This window comes from Phocoena sinus, chromosome 13 (assembly GCF_008692025.1).
Source record: "Phocoena sinus isolate mPhoSin1 chromosome 13, mPhoSin1.pri, whole genome shotgun sequence".
Taxonomy (NCBI): Eukaryota; Metazoa; Chordata; class Mammalia; order Artiodactyla; family Phocoenidae; genus Phocoena; species Phocoena sinus.
In genome coordinates this window covers 14,252,567-14,269,540 of record NC_045775.1, presented here as the reverse complement: position 1 = coordinate 14,269,540, position 16,974 = coordinate 14,252,567, and positions in this window count along the sequence as shown.

Genomic DNA, 16,974 nt, shown 5'->3' with positions numbered 1-16,974 from the left:
CCGACCACAGCCTTATGAGACTAGATATCAATTACAGGAAAAAAACACAGTAAAAAATACAAACACATGGAGGTTAAACAATACACTACTAAAGAACCAAGAGATCACCAAAGAAATCATAGAGGAAATAAAAAAATACCTAGAAACAAATGACAATGAAAACACGATGATCCAAAACCTATAGGATGCAGCAAAAGCAGTTCTAAGAGGGAAGTTTATAGCAATACAATCCTACCTCAAGAAAGAAAAAACATCTCAACCAATCTAACCTTACACCTAAAGGAACTAGAGAAAGAACAAACAAAACCCAAAATTGGCAGAAGGAAAGAAATCATAAAGATCAGATCAGAAATAAATGAAAAAGAAATGAAGGAAATGATAGCAAAGATTAATAAAGCTAAAAGCAGGTTCTTTGAGAAGATAAACAAAATTGATAAACTATTAGCCAGACTCATCAAGAAAAAAAGGGAGAAGACTCAAATCAACAGAATTTGAAATGGAAGAGGAGAAGTAGCACTGACACTGCAGAAATACAAAGGATTATGAGAGATTACTACAGGCAACTATATGCCAATAAAATGGACAACCTGGAAGAAATGGACAAATTCTTAGAAAAGCACAACCTTCTGAGACTGAACCAGGAAGATATAGAAAATATAAACAGATCAATCACAAGCACTGAAGTTGAAACCGTGATTAAAAATCTTCCAACAAACAAAAGTCCAGGACCAGATGGCTTCACAGGCAAATTATCAAACATTTAGAGAACTAACACCTATCCTTCTCAAACTCTTCCAAAATATAGCAGAAGGAGGGCCGCTCCCAAACTCATTCTACGAGGCCATTATAACCCTGGTACTGAAACCAGGCAAAGATGTCAAAAAAAGAAAGCTACAGGCCAATATCTCTGATGAACATAGATGTAAAAATTCTCAACAAAATACTAGCAAACAGAATCCAACAGCACATTAAAAGGATCATACATCATGATCAAGTGGGGTTTATCCCAGGAATGCAAGGATCCTTCAATATATGCAAATCAATCAGTGTGATACACCACATGAATAAACTGAAGGATAAAATCCATATGATCATCTCAATAGATGCAGAAAAAGCTTTTTGCAAAATTCAACACCCATTTATAATAAAAACTCTCCAGAAAGTAGGCATAGAGTGAACCTACCTCAACATAATAGAGGCCATATGTGACAAACCCACAGACAACATCGTTCTCAATGGTGAAAAACTGAAACCATTTCTTCTAAGATCAGGAAGAAGACAAGGTTGCCCACTCTCACCACTCTTATTCAACACAGTTTTGGAAGTTTTAGCCACAGCAATCAGAGAGGAAAAAGAAATAAAAGGAATCCAAGTTGGAAAAGAAGTAAAACTGTCAGTGTTTGCAGATGACATGATACTACACATAGAGAATCCTAATGATGCTACCAGAAAACTACTAGAGCTAATCAATGAATTTGGTAGAGTAGCAGGATACAAAGTTAATGGACAGATATCTCTTGCATTCCTATACACTAATGATGAAAAATCTGAAAGAGAAATTAAGGACACAGTCCCATTTACCATTACAAGAAAAAGAATAAAATACCTAGGAATTAACCTACCCAAGGAGACAAAAGACCTGTATGCAGGAAACTATAAGACACTGATGAAAGAAATTAAAGATGATACAAACAGATGGAGAGATATACCATGTTCTTGGATTGGAAGAATCAACGTTGTGAAAATGACTATACTACCCAAAGCAATCTACAGATTCAGTGCAATCCCTATCAAACTACCAATGGCATTTTTCACAGACCTAGAACAAAAAGTTTCACAGTTTGTATGGAAATACAAACGACCCCAAATAGCCAAAGCTATCTTGAGAAAGAAAACCCGAGCTGGAGGAATCAGGCTCTCTGACTTCGGACTATACTGCAATGCTACTGTAATCAAGACAGTAGAGTACTGGCACAAAAACAGAAATATAGATCAATGGAACAGGATAGAAAGCCCAGAGATAAACCCACGCACATATGGTCACCTTATCTTTGATAAAGGAGGCAAGAGTATACAATGGAGAAAAGACAGCCTCTTCAATAAGTGGTGCTGGGAAAACTGGCCAACTACACATAAAAGAATGAAATTACGAAACTTCCTAACACCGTGCAGAAAAGAAAACTCAGAATGGATTAAAGACCTAAATCTAAGGCCAGACACTATAAAACTCTTAGAGGAAAACATAGGCAGAACATGCTATGACATAAATTACAGCAAGATCCTTTTTGACCCATCTCGTAGAGAAATAGAAATAAAAACAAAAATAAACAAATGGCACCTAATGAAACTTAAAAGCTCTTGCACAGCAAATGAAACCATAAACAAGACGAAACGACAACTCTCCGTGGGCAGAAGACCTAAACAGACTTTTCTCCATAGAAGATACATAGATTGCCAATAAACACATGAAAAGATGCTCAACATCACTAAGTATCAGAGAAATGCAAGTCAAAACTACAATGAGGTATCACGTTACACCAGTCAGAATGGCGATCGTCAAACATCTACAAACAATAAATGCTGGAGAGGGTGTGGAGAAAAGGGAACCCTCTTGCACTGTTGGTGGGAATGTAAATTGATACAGCCACTATGGAGAACTGTATGGAGGTTCCTTAAAACTAAAAATAGAACTACCATGTGACCCAGCAATCCCCCTACTGGGCATATATGTTGAGAAAACCATCATTCAAAAAGAGTCATGTATCACAGTGTTCACTGCAGTACTAGTTACAATAGGCAGGACATGGAAGGAAGCTAACTGTCCATCGACAGATGAATAGATAAAGAAGATGTGGCACATATATACAGTGGAATATTACTCAGCCATAAAAAGGAACGAAATTGAACTATTTGTAGTGAGGTGGATGGACCTAGAGTCTGTCATACAGAGTGAAGTAAGTCAGAAAGAGAAAAACAAATACCATATGCTATCACATACATATGGAATGTGAAAAAAAAAGGTTTTGATGATCCTAGGGGGGCAGGACAGGAACAAAGATTGCAGATGTAGAGAACGGACTTGAGCAGATGGGGATGAGGAAGGGTAAGCTGGGACGAAGTGAGATAGTAGCATTGACATATATACACTACCAAATGTAAAATAGATAGCTAATGGGAAGCAGCTGCATCTCACAGGGAGGTCAGCTAGGTGCCTTGTGACCACCTAGAAGGGTGGGATAGGGATGGGGGAGAGAGACGGAAGAGGGAGGGGATATGGGGATATAAGTATGCATATAGCTGATTCACTTTGTTACACAGCAAGAACTAAAACAACATTGTAAAGCAATTATACTCCAATAAAGATGTTAAAAAGATCAATACACCTCCCACCAAATACTTTAGGCTCCATGTTCCTAACTAAAGTTCAATGTTTATTTAAAATATTTTATTTTGATGTGAAATGTAAATTCAGTAAAATGCACAAATCATAAGAATAAATTTTTTGAGTTTAATTCACAAGCCTATATAAACAAAACCTCTATCAAGTTATGAAACATGATCATTATTCCAAAAAATTCCCTCGTTTCCCTCACATACAAACTTTTTCCAAATTTTCCAGAAGCAATCACTATTCTCATTTTTTTCCACCACAGAGTAATTTTCCTTGTTTTAGTATTCATACAAATGGGATTATACATTATGCATTCTTTTGTGTAAGGCTTCTTTTTACTTAGTATAAATTTTTTCAGATTCATCCATGCTGTTACATGTATCAGTAGTTCAGTCGCTTTCTTGTGGAATAGTATTCCATTGTATGGATATACAGTAGTTTGTTCATCCATTCTTTTATTAATGAATCTTTCATTTATTCACAGTTTGTACTATTATGAATATAATAATATAATAATGTTGACATTTTACAAGTGTTTTTGTGAATTTATGTTTTCAGATATCTTGGTAAATACTTAGAAGTGGAATTTCTGTTTCGTAGCATGGTGTATGTTTAATTTTAAAAGAAACTGCTAAGATTTTTTTCCAAAGTGTTTGAACCATTTCATATTCTCACTAACAACGTGGGAATTTCAGTTTTATAACGTCCCCAGATTTTGTTTTTATCAACCTTTTGCCTAGTTTTCTTTGGGTTGTTTCTTTTCATTGTTGAATCGTTGGATAACTTTATATATTCTGGAGACCAGTCTTTAGTCAGACGTAAGTTCTGTAAATTTTTTCAAGTCTGTGCTTGCTTATTTATTTTCTTCATGGTGGTATCTTTCAATGAACTGAAGTTTTAAAGTTTGTTTGTAGTTAAATCATCATTTATTTTTTTTCTTTATGGTTTACTGCTTTCTGTGACCTAAGAACTCTTTGCCTAGCCCAAAGTGAATAATATATTCTCCTATGATGTTTTCTGAAAGTTTATGGTTTTAGCTTTTATATTGAGGTCAATGATCTATATTAAATTAATTTTTGTTTATAGTGTGAGGTAGGGTTCAAAGTTAATTTTTCCCTGTGTGAATATTTAATTATTCCAGCATCATTTATTGAAAGGATCTCCTCTCCTGTTCAATTGTTTTGGCACTTTTGTCAAAAATCAAGTAACTCTGTAATTGGGAATTGTTTTTCTGGAACTATTCTGGTCTATTTTTTGATTCCTTTGTCAATACCACATACCTCAATTACTGAACCTTTGGCCTTTGTTTCAAGATTGCTTTGGATATTCAAAATTCTTTGCACTTTAATAAAAGTTTTAGAATCATCTAGTCAATTTCTTGAGATTTTGATTGGAGTGCATTAAATATATAGATAAGTTTGGGAAACACTGATATTTTGACAATATTGAGTCTTTCAATCCACGAATATTGCTATGAGCTGAATATTTGTATCCTCCTCAAATTCATATGTTGAAATCCTAACCCTCAAGGTGATATTATTAAGAGATAGGGCCTTTGGGAAATGATTAGGTTATAATATTGGAGCCCTCATGAATATGATTAGTGCCTTTATGAAACAGACCCTAGAGAATTTGCTTGCCCCCTTCCACTGTGTAAGGACAGAAGTAGAATGCAATCCAGAGGAGGGAACCTCTCCTGACCATGCTGGTACCCTGATCTTGGACTTCCAGCCTCCAGAACTGTGAGAAATAAATTTCTGGTGTTTATAAGGTACTCAGTTTATGGTATTTTGTTACAGCAGCCCAAATGGACTGAGACATATATGGTATGCTTTTTCATTTATTTAGATTGTCTTCAGTTTATTTAAGCATTTTCTTTGCTGCTTTCAATGTAGCTGTCCTGTTCATCCTTTGTTAAAGTGATAATATACCTCCTCTTTGGTTATTTCCTTTTTGGAAATTTCCCTTTACTTCTTAACTCTATAGTTGCCCAAATTCTTTCCTCTAGTTCTTCAGGCCAGGAAGACTTTAGATTTTTCACTAGGGTTTACCCTGTGGCTAAAAGGTGTAATAACAGGGAATGTGTACAGTGTCATTCCTTCTTCTAAGTGTTAATCTGTCTCCAGAATCTTGCTACTTTTGCTTGGCTCCAGTAATGTTAGGTTGTTGTTATCGTTGCTGTGTGTGTTGCCCAGAATTTGTAGTTTTTATTTGCATGAGAGACCAGTGTACTAGGAGATACTAAACTATACTGACAGCAAAACCCCTACTTTCATTTTGGAAGGATATTTTTATTATATATATGTTGATTAAAAGGATATCTTTTAAAAATTTCAGTACTTTCAAGATATTGTTACTTTGTCATTTGACTTCCATGGTGTCTGTTGTGTAACTTGTTGTCGTTCTTATTACTATTCTACTGTATTTATTGCATTTTTTTCACCCAGGTATTTTTTAATATTTCTTCTTTAGTTTTATCAATCTTACTATAATATTACTAAGTGATTTTTAAGTATTATTATTTATTTTTTATCTATTTAGTAGTAGATATTTTTCAAGGAATCTGTCCCCTTTACATAATATGTGGAACTTATATGTATATAAATAATACATACATATAATTATCTATATTATTATCTTTTTATCCTTCTAACCTATAGACTCTTTAGTGATGTCTCTCTTCATTACTGACATTGGTAATTTGGTTTTTTCCTTGTTTAATCTGGCTAGAGATTTTTGAATTTCATTGATTATTTCAACAAAGCAGATTTCAATTTCATTGATAATCTGCATTGCTTTGTTTTTGTGACATTAACATTTCATCAATTTTTGCTCTCTCTCTCTGTGTATAATTTAATCCTTCAAAAATTCTCATAGTGAGGGCCTGTGGATGTTAAACTCTTCTATTTTTGGTATATGTGTACATGTCTTTATTTTGTTCCTGTTCCCCCAAATTTTTGAGCTGTATGTAAAATTCTAGATTTTGGATATTTTCCTGCAGCACTTTGAATATATTAACCCATTATTTTCTGCTTTCTATTGAGAAGTCTGCTTTAAGTCCTATTGTTAAAACTTTGTGGTTAGCCTATCTTCTTTCTCCAGCTGTTTTTATAATTTTTCTCCTTGTTCTTATTTTATGTGATATTCACACGTGACTATATTTTTATTATTCAGTAGTTGATGTGTATTTCTACCTGCAAACTCATGTCTTCCTCCAATTCTGTAAAATTGTTGGTTCTTTCCATTTTCTTACTTTCCCATTCTCTTTATTTAAAAATACATACTTGATGCATTTTTTTCTACCTCTAGCTTTTATATCTCTTAACTTATATCCTAATTAAATTCCTCTGCACTATTTTCCAATCCACTAATTCCTCTTCTACTGTGTCCTGTCTGGATATTCTTATATATTTTCTCCTTTTAATGACTCTGTTTTCCAATTCCTGTTCTTGTCCAATTTCTGCCAACTTTTGTTTCATATTTTTTGTTCATTCTCATAGAAATTCTTTATCTCTCAGATGTTCCTACACAAATTTATTTTGTAGTTTTTCTCACACTGTCCTGTAAAATTAATTTCATCTTAAAAGAGCAGCTTTTCAATCATTAACAATTTTTGTCTGCCTTCTTTACCCTAAGACTTAGGTGTGCATTTTCAATTTTATTCTCATTGATTTTAAAGTTTCTTTTCCACATTTTCCCCTCTGTATGTATCCTTCTTATTTTATAAAGTTTGTAGATGCCACCTTGTAACTCTCCTGAACTTGTAGGCTAGCCCACATCTTCTAATGGCATTTTAGCTCTCCTTTCCTGTGGCAGTTTTGTGGAAATGTCAAATCCTGTTATTAGGCCAGCAGGTAGCTTGGTTCTATTTCTGATCTCTGTGCTCTCCTGCTCCCCTTTGACCGCAATCTCCCATAGCAAAAACACTAGTTAGAAGCAACAACAGCTTCTTTTGGCCTTGTGTCACAGTTGGGAATTTCCCCTACAGCACTTTAATTCAGGTACTGAATCTAGCTTTAATCTGCCAGTTTTCAGGGAGGCCTTTTTGTCCATTTTACCCCATGGGAATTGGGTTACTGGCTACCACTGCTTTGGTTTGGACTGTGACTCAGAAGCCTTGTGGCTTCAGCTCTATTCACTGCTTTGCATTTAACTTCTATTTCAGTCCATGGTGATATTTGTTATGACTTCGTGCCCAACTCTGTCTTTTGCATTTCTCTTTTTATATTTAATTTATCATTGCTATATGTTTAAAGCTGACAGAGTGTACCAGACACAAACTTGGCATGTCACCTTTACCAGAACTCTTCTCGTTTTATAAATGGTGAACTGAGGCTCAGAAAGTGGAAGTGTCTTGTCTAAGGCCTTAGAGTGAGCTTATACCAGAGCCTGAGCAGATACTCAGGTCTCCAGACTCTAAGCCTTGGGATTTTTCATTGTCCCCAGGTGCTCAGAAACTGACCTGAAGGGCAGGTCTCAGCATTGAGCTGCTTCCTGCTTTCTTGCAGGAATGAACTAGGAGACAGAGACAGCTGCTGGGGAGAATCACCTGATGTTTCCTGATAAGGTAGAGAAGATGTTTAACAGATTTCATCCCTGCCAAATTCATGTCTGCTTCAAAATCCTTTCTTTCAGCAAGCTGTCGCAGTCTGAGTGAAGCACCTCACCCCACAGTGTATGGTGCCACATGCAGCCAGTGACCTTTATGTTCACCACAACAATTGAAGCTCTAGAAGCATTACCCTTTGGAGGTAATGTAGCTTCCTTATAAAGGAGGAAAATTGATTTTCAATTTGAAATAGGCAAACATTCCATTGTATGTTGTACAAATAAGTCTGATACAATTGTCAAGAAATGTCACTCAGCTTAAGGAAAAAATGTTCCATGTGGTATGTGGATGTGCAAGAAAACAATTTTTAACAATTTCTGGTTGCTGAGAACTGTCACCTGATCAAACATCCATCACTCATAATATTGCATAACTATGCAGTTAAGGGCTACCAGACTAAACTATTTAATTGCTTAAAAGTCTGTACAGATAAAATTATAAAGCAAATTGCTCACTGAAATAAATCAAGATTTAAAAAACGAAAATGTGAAGGTAGATATTTTTCTCCCTTTTGATTACTTAAAAAAAGTAGCTAAAAATACTTTTCTCTGTAGCCATAGCAAACACACTGCAGGCTGATAATGATGTTAGATTTTCTTCATGCTCCAGCTGGACTACCTTAATGCACTGAGACCTCTCTTATTTCTGCAGCTATGTGGCTTGTTATGTATCGACCACTTTTCCCCTAATCTCTGTAATTCAGAGTTCCAAATGAAAAAGTATACACTCAGCAAGGTACTTTTACTTGCACAAAATTTGCATTGGAAGATGATTTGTTAAGCTCTGTGCATACGACCCTTCGGCATCTCTCACCACCCAGCAGTGCTATAAATTGTTATTCAGTACGCTGAATGCCGGAAGGAAGGTAGCTGCAGATAAAGGGCAGCCACAGTCTCAGAAGATTGTCATTACTGATCATACCTATAGGAAGCGGGTATTTCCCTTGCTGTGTTCTAAGATTAACATGTATAGCAATTGGCCGATGTAAATAGGCCAAGCAGAGGGTGTTTAAAGGATCAAGTCAGTGTTTGTCTAATGCTTTGAAGATAAAGGTGAAGACAATGAGCAAATTGCTATTACTGGAAATGATCTAATAATTACTTTAATAATTATCCTCATCCAACCATAAACCAACAGTAGGTCTCTTTGAGTACATTGAATTTCATGAAGTATTGTATGTGCTTCAACTGCAGTAGGGCTCATTGTGAGTGATAATGCTGATCAAATAACCATTAAGGATAAAGCCACTCTGCTTTCATCAGGTCTCACATTGGCTACCTCTCTCACACCTTGCAGTCAAGTAACATAGAACAACAAATGCATTAGAAGTGGCTGGAGGGAGGCCAGGGATGGGAGAGGGCAGTCCAGCTCCCAGTTTTTCTACCTCCACAGTGTCAAGCAGTAAGTGAGTGTCTCCAATGAACCAGCTCATATCTTTGTGTTGAACTGACAGGTTGTTTTGACATCATTAGACACAGCCAAACAAAGAATGAAAACAAATTGGTAGCCATGTTTCACAGTTCCTGATGGTAGGTACAAAGTGATCAAACACACCTGCAAGAAATCCTGTACTGCAGGCTTGGATCCTGGCTTTTTTCAAGGTCTCCACCAACCCTGCCCTCCTTCATGTTTTTCCAGCTAAAGTAACCATGGGACGTGTCCTAGCGCTGCCAGATCACAGAGTGAGACTTATCTCTTATGCTTACCCTCAGCTACAGCTGGGATGCTCTGCCACAATTAGGCGGGTACCATAGAATGATGGGATTCCTAGGCATGGAACATGCTAGAACTTAGAGACCAGGCCTGTAAGTAGGAAGAGATGATCAAATAATTAGGAGCCTTGATGCTCTGTGTTCAACCTAGTTTCCATATCCCAGAGCTTGAAAACCTTGAAGTTTAAAGGTCGAAGAGAGTATTGTGGCAGACAAAGAGGTACTACCTCACATAACGGGGAATAAAGTTTGAAAAACTGGTGTTACAGAGCTGAGTCCAAAAGAGTTTTGAATTGATTCAGAGACTATGCATCCATTATATGTTAAGAAGGAAGCTGTTACGTTCAGGGATCTGGCCTTAATTCAGTTTTCCTCCAGATGGACTTCTTGGGGTCCCAATTAGAGAAAGAATCCAGGGTGGAAGGATTCCAGTCCTCGTGTCAGGGGTCTCTTCTCTGATGTGGCAGGAAAGTTCACGGTTGGCATGTGTTTTCCCTGTCTGAGAAACAAGATCCTCTCTACTTTCAACCTTCCTGGGACACTCTTAACCATGCCAGAGGTTCATTCATTTGTTCGTTTATTCACTCATTCCTTCTTTCTATCTTTCCTTCTTTCTGCTATTGCAATTAATTATCTTTTAGGTTTGTCTATTATCCCTATGATTTTCTTTGTTTTATTTTATAAATTTTTCTCTTATCTCTATTATTGACTTCCCAACACTATATCTCGATTTACTACTTTCTTTTTCAGCTTAAAAACCCTATTTTATTAATTTACAATCCTTAGTTTTTTCTGATGTATAAATGTAAGACCTTAAATTTTCCTATGAGAACTCTTTAGATGCCAAATGTCCAATAGAAACAGTCATATAATCATGACTACAACCATAACTACAATGTGTGGTATGTGTAGAAATAAATTGCTTTTATTGTAATTTGGTCCTAAATATGTAAATTTCTAATTTGATATTTTTCATCAATATTGTGTTTTCAATTTGCCATGCTATTTTCTGTTCACATTTTCTTCCTTTTCTCCTTTTATTGGATAGGTTATTTTATTTTTTTCTATTTCTTCCTCTAGTATGTTGAAAATTATACATTATTCTTTCAGTGGTTACTCTAATTTTTTTTTTTATTTTTACCATTCATGCTTCAGTTAACATAGTCCACATCAGCCCAATATCCTTGTCTTCTTTCTGAACATCTTTCTTATTATCGGTATTTAGTCATTTAATCTACTTGATTTTAAATAATTCCCCAAATAGATTATTATTTTTTTGGGTATTTTTAACAGTTAATGCTAATTTAAATTTATCAAAATTGTTTGTCCTTTCTCCTCCACTGACTTTATACCAGCTGTTTTAAATATATCACATCAAATAAGGTTACAAGGTTGATTTCTGGAGGAGTGTGCAGAATTTTACACTTGTACTTGACATTCCTTTTATTTTTTTAAATTAATTTTTATTGGAGTATATAGTTGCTTTACAATGTTGTTAGTTTCTACTGTACAGCAAAATGAATCAGCTAGGGCTTCCCTGGTGGCACAGTGGTTGAGAGTCTGCCTGCCGATGCAGGGGACACGGGTTCGTGCCCCGGTCCGGGAAGATCCCACATGCCGCGGAGCGGCTGGGCCCGTGAGCCATGGCCGCTGAGCCTGCGCGTCCGGAGCAGTGAGAGGCCTGCATACGGCAAAAAAAAAAAAAGAATCAGCTATACATATACACATTCCTTTTAAAACTACTTTTTTTTTTTTTGCGGTACGCGGGCCTCTCACTGTTGTGGCCTCTCCCGTTGCGGAGCACAGGCTCCGGACGCGCAGGCTCAGCGGCCATGGCTCACGGGCCCAGCCGCTCCGCGGCATGTGGGATCTTCCCGGACCGGGGCACGAACCCGAGTCCCCTGCATGGGCAGGCGGACTCTCAACCACTGCGCCACCAGGGAAGCCCCAAAACTACTTTTATCACACAGAATGCAGTGGGGCAAGTTAGCTTACAAAACATGTTTGTCTTACATCTGCTCAATCGGTGTCAAACCTCAAAAATCCCAAATAACTTTGAAAAAGTCCATCAGAATTACATTCCATTCAGGAAAGAAATATCATTCTGTTACCTTTCAAGTCCTCATGCCCCCTTCTTTTGCTCCTGGTATGACATCAAATGTCTGCCAGTAGAAGCCTCAGGATTTAACAGAGTTAAGAAGAATGATATGCAAATACTATACACTGAGTAAACACGCTGCTTCAAACACGCTGCTTCTAAGTTTGAAGCGTTTTTCACTTTTCAGGGTCAGATTTGATGTGTGGTGTAAGCTAGCAATCAATTTGAGGATTTTAGTATTTTTCACCTTCAAACCTAATACATCAGCCATTTTAATTTTTTTTTTTTTTGGCATTAGGCATCTCTGTTTCCCTCAATATTGGGCAGTCCTTTTACTGTGCTTCAGATATGTTGTACCTCTAATTTGAGGAAAAAGGGGAACATTCTGAAGTTTGATTTTTACAACAATGGGTTTTACTGACCCTCCAATATCTGAATAATTTGGAAGTGGTGACCTTATAATTCAATACATCTCCAAATCTAAGTATATATGTTAATGTATAGGACCATGGGTTTAATGCTAGCTCTATACACAGAAGTTAACACAAAAAGCACTTTACTGCAAAATGTTCTAGAAATATTAGTTATGATGATCTGAGCATATATGGTCATGTGATAATATTTCTGTTGAACAGCAGGCAGAATATCTGATTTAAACTTTCAGGTTTTCATTCAAGTTGCCGTTTTTGTATAATTGGTGCAGTTATATAATGAATACTGTGGCTGCTCCTTCAGAAATGACCCATTGGTAGTGCATTTAATACAGATCACATAGTAAACATTGGGCTCTTTTAATAACTTTGACTCATCTTTTACATCCCTTTGTATCTGATGTTAGAGTAATATGTGTCCGCCTTTAGATCATGAGCTCCCTGGAGACAAGGATTGATTTTATTCATTTCTGTATTTCTTACAGAATCTTACACAGTGTTTTCTAGGCAGTGGGAATGCCATTAGGTGAATGAATGAATGGGCACTGTTGTCCTTTGTAACCCTGGTACTTTGTCTCAGGATCTAGGGATGATGGAAGGTGTGCTTGTGGGGCAGTTACTGCAGGTGGTTCCCAGCATCACAGGTGACCCAGAGCAGATCTGTGAAGGCACCTGCCTTCCCATTCTCTCCATCCTTGCTAGGATTAGTCAAGTAGCAAAAGAAAGGTTGGTGGCAAATTTGCTTGTCGAATGAATTTGTAAACAGAATATATGTAAAAAAAAAAACCTCTCATTACTTGTGTGTCTGGGCCTCACCTGCCATTTCCCACCCCATTACATTGAATATACCTGTGGATGAAAAAAATCGATCGAATCTTTACAATTTCTCAGATTCTGCGTATTTATTCACCACTGTATTTTATGTCAGCCACACTCTTTCTTGGCCATGTGTTTACATTTCTGTGTGCTGACTGTCTGAACGCACTCATTCTTAATATTTAAACAAAGGCCTAGACAGCTATACATGCAGACGCAGTATTAATGGGAGAAAAGTAGGAGCCATTTACAGCGGGCACATGTCCAGGAGACAGACACAGTCATGCCAGTGACAAGAGGAAATGCAGTCCTCTCTGCTTTAGACTCTGAATGCATAATGAAAAGGGGATAGAGGAAGAGGACATTGCCAAGGCAGAGAACCAGATAAGGTGGCAGGACCATTCCCAACCTTGCCTCTGCCACACACCTCGTAAACTGATAACTCAGGGTAGAATTTCCCAACCAGCAACTGGAAAAGAAGTGGGTTTTATAGCAAAATGAGGCAGGCTGACAGCTCCCAATAAACAGAACATAGGTATTCTCTGTGAACTGGATAGGAAGTCGCTGTCTGATTTCCCCGTATCTTGTCTTTAGCACCGATCCTCTCCTGGTATGTCAGAAGTTGACTCGGACTGCAGAGAAAATAATAATGATGAAATGAACGAAGAGGTCACATTTATTGAACGCTTACCAGATGCCAGCAACTGTGCTAAGTGCTTTATAAATATGATCTTATTTCATCTTCTGAAACAGTCCATTAAAATTATTTTGATTTCACAGATAATAAAGCTAAAGCTCAGACAGGTTAAGTAATTTTCTTAACATCTCACAGCTAATAAAGGGCAGAGGCAGGGCTATGATTCAAGCTTAGTTGTATCTGATGACAATGCCTTCTCTTCAGTCCTTCTTCCCCCCTCCCATGCTCAGCTCTAACCCGGCCACTCTCCCAGGATCCCAAGGCACCCTGCACAGACGATTAGCATAGCTCATTTGACATAATACATAATCCTTGCTTAGCTGTCTGTCACCCCACTGGGCTGTGAACTCCAAGAAGGCAGGAGTCTGTTCATCTCTGTATCCCCAGTGCCTAGCATGGTATCTGGTACAAAGTAAGGACACAGGAAATGTATGATGAACAAATGAATGAGTAAATGGAACAAACATTTAAAAAGGAGCTGCTTTGCCAAAGACCCTTTATTGTTGCTTTCCTGGTAATTTCTGCCCCTGTGTGGAAAAACGTGTCACATAATAGGATTTGATTTTGTCGTTAGATGTAGATGTCAAATCCGTTTTCCTGTAAAACAGTCAAGAAATAAAAGTAGCAGAAGAAAACAGAAGGTTCTCTTCGGGAATAGTGATGCAGAAGGAGGGGGCAAGTTCAAGGTTAGGATCTTAAAGAACAGGTAGTCAGTCCACTAGGGTCAGACTCAAAAAGGCTTGCTTCTCTCATCTTTCAGAGCCTAGAGTGAGCTCTTTCAATGCAAACAGCCACCTCTGAGGGTAAATGACTGCTGCCCACTGGCTGGGTTAGGGCTGTTTCCAAATCTAGGTCTCATTTTTTCTGGGAGAGGACCAGGCAACAGATCTGGTCTTGGCGTGCTGTCTTAGAACTACAGTCATAACTTTGCAGAGCACGTTGGAGGAAAGCTATACCCCTATGGAATCAACAGATGTGGTCTGAGTTTTCAAATACTGAGCTCGGAGAAAGGAGCAAACAACTTAAGGCTGACATTGTGAAACTCCAGCACAGACCACACACAAGAGGACTGCACACACCTGGACCTCCAGCCACCCTGGTTAAAAGTTCTCACCAGCTCCTTAGGGCCACTGGGGACTGAGGCTGTAGGTACAGTGTGACTTTCACCCTCTGTCACCCATAAGGGCCCAGGGTAAATTATCAAGTTCTCATGCAAGAGCATAGGCCCAATTATTCTCAACTGATCCTTGAATTAAAGAGCTAAAAGCATTTCCAGATATGGACTGAATGGAGTCCATCAGTTTGCTGAGGAGACCAAGCCACATAAGCAGATCTTTTTGCAGAATGCTGCCTGAATGCCTTACATATTGATCAAAGACTTGGGAATATAGAGAGCTTGTTTTTTTGTTTGTTTGTCTGTTTTTCCCGATTGCTAAGAGGTCCAGTATTTTAGGAACATAGGGGGCTTATGTAGAAACAATGGGGCACAGGGCTGCAGAGAGAGGCATACAAAAGTTACTCTCTAGCCAAGTTATTCATTTCTGTGGAAAGGCTATTGCATATCTGCCCTATATGCTGGCTGATGTCTGAAATCTCCCAGTGAAAACTGGTATTCTGATCTCTTTTTATAAGGAAAATTTCCTAGACGGGCATGTACTATTACAGGGGAAGCCTCCTTTGCTGCTATGGAATGCTGTAAAAGTACCAATTTCTAGATCAGTATTAGTCGCTGACAGGCACAGATTGGTTTTAGGGAAGGTGAGACATTTTTAGATGAGATCACTGAGAAAGTATACGGTTTGACTTCAGCCAGGGATGGAAAGAAGGATTCTGCTTGTTCTCCTTTCCTGGTGAGTACAGATTTAGTAGTCATTCACCTCCTTCCATTCCCCCTTCTCCCGCCCCCCCTCCACACACACATGTGCACACACACTGCTGTGCACACTTGGGCCCAAGCCTGGTGCAGACATTATTTCCCCGTGTCCAGCCCAGAGGTTTCCCACAGCTGGAGTGGGGAGCACCTGCGTGGCTCTGCTTTGTGTCTGTTGCACTCACTCACAGGCAGGCCTGGTTACCATCTGCATAGGTAAGGCGCCGGCCTAGCGTGAGCCACCAGCCCAGCTCCTGCAGGCGTAGAGTAAACCTGGACATAAAGCAGGCATCCTGCCATACCTGAGGGGGCCTGTTTCGTGTCCCTGGTTCTTTCACACAGATACTTATTTATGCTTCCCTCTCTCTTTCTTGATATTCACATCTTCTCTTTGTTTTCAGTAGCTGAGTCATTCTGGAAACTGAAGGCATGAGCTGAGGAGGGCTCAAAACTTAGTGGCCCTATCACTGATTTCTTTCATTCATTCATTCATTCATTCATTCAAGAAACTGCTGTGTGCCAGGATCTGTGGAGACAAACCTGCAGAGAACTTTACCACTGTGCTTGAAGACCTTGAAGTCTGGTGGAGAGAGACAAATTTGTTAACTCATAATTGCAACCCAGTATGACAAGAATTTTTAGATGAGTTCACAGAAAGGACTTTGCAGGCACAAAAGAGAAAAAGCTGGAGAATTTGGGAAGCTTTTACAGAGGACATCATATCTGAGTTGGACCTTGAAGAATGCATAGGAGTTTGCTGGCTAGAGAAGTGGGAAGAGGTATAAAGTTGCAAGTAAGAAATCACAGTTTTTAAAAATAAATGCCAGGGTCAGTAATAAAAAGCAAGAGTAAATGATTCCACAGTGGAACTAAATTAGAAATCAATAATGAAAAGATCTCAGGAAAATCCCAAAATATTTGGAAATTACATAACAGATTTATAAATAACTTGTGAATCAAAGAAGCAATCGAAAGGGAAAAGGAAGTATTTTGAACTGAATCAAAATGTATATAAAGCATATTAAAATTTGTGAGAGGCTGTGTAAACAGTAATTAGGGGAAAATTTATAGCAGTAAGTGCCTATATCAAAGAGAAGAAGGGTCTTGAATGACCTCAGTTTCTAAGAAACTAGAAAAAGAAGAAAAAATTAAGTCCAAGTAAGTAGAACAAAGGAAATAGTAAAGAGCAGAAGTCAATGATATTAATATCAGAAAAAAAATAGAGAAAATCAGTAAGACCAGAAATTGATTCTTTTTGTGACGGTTAATTAAATAAATAAACCTCTAGTCAGACTGATAAGGGAGAAAAGAAAGACACAAATTACAAATATAAGGAATGAAAAAAGTATC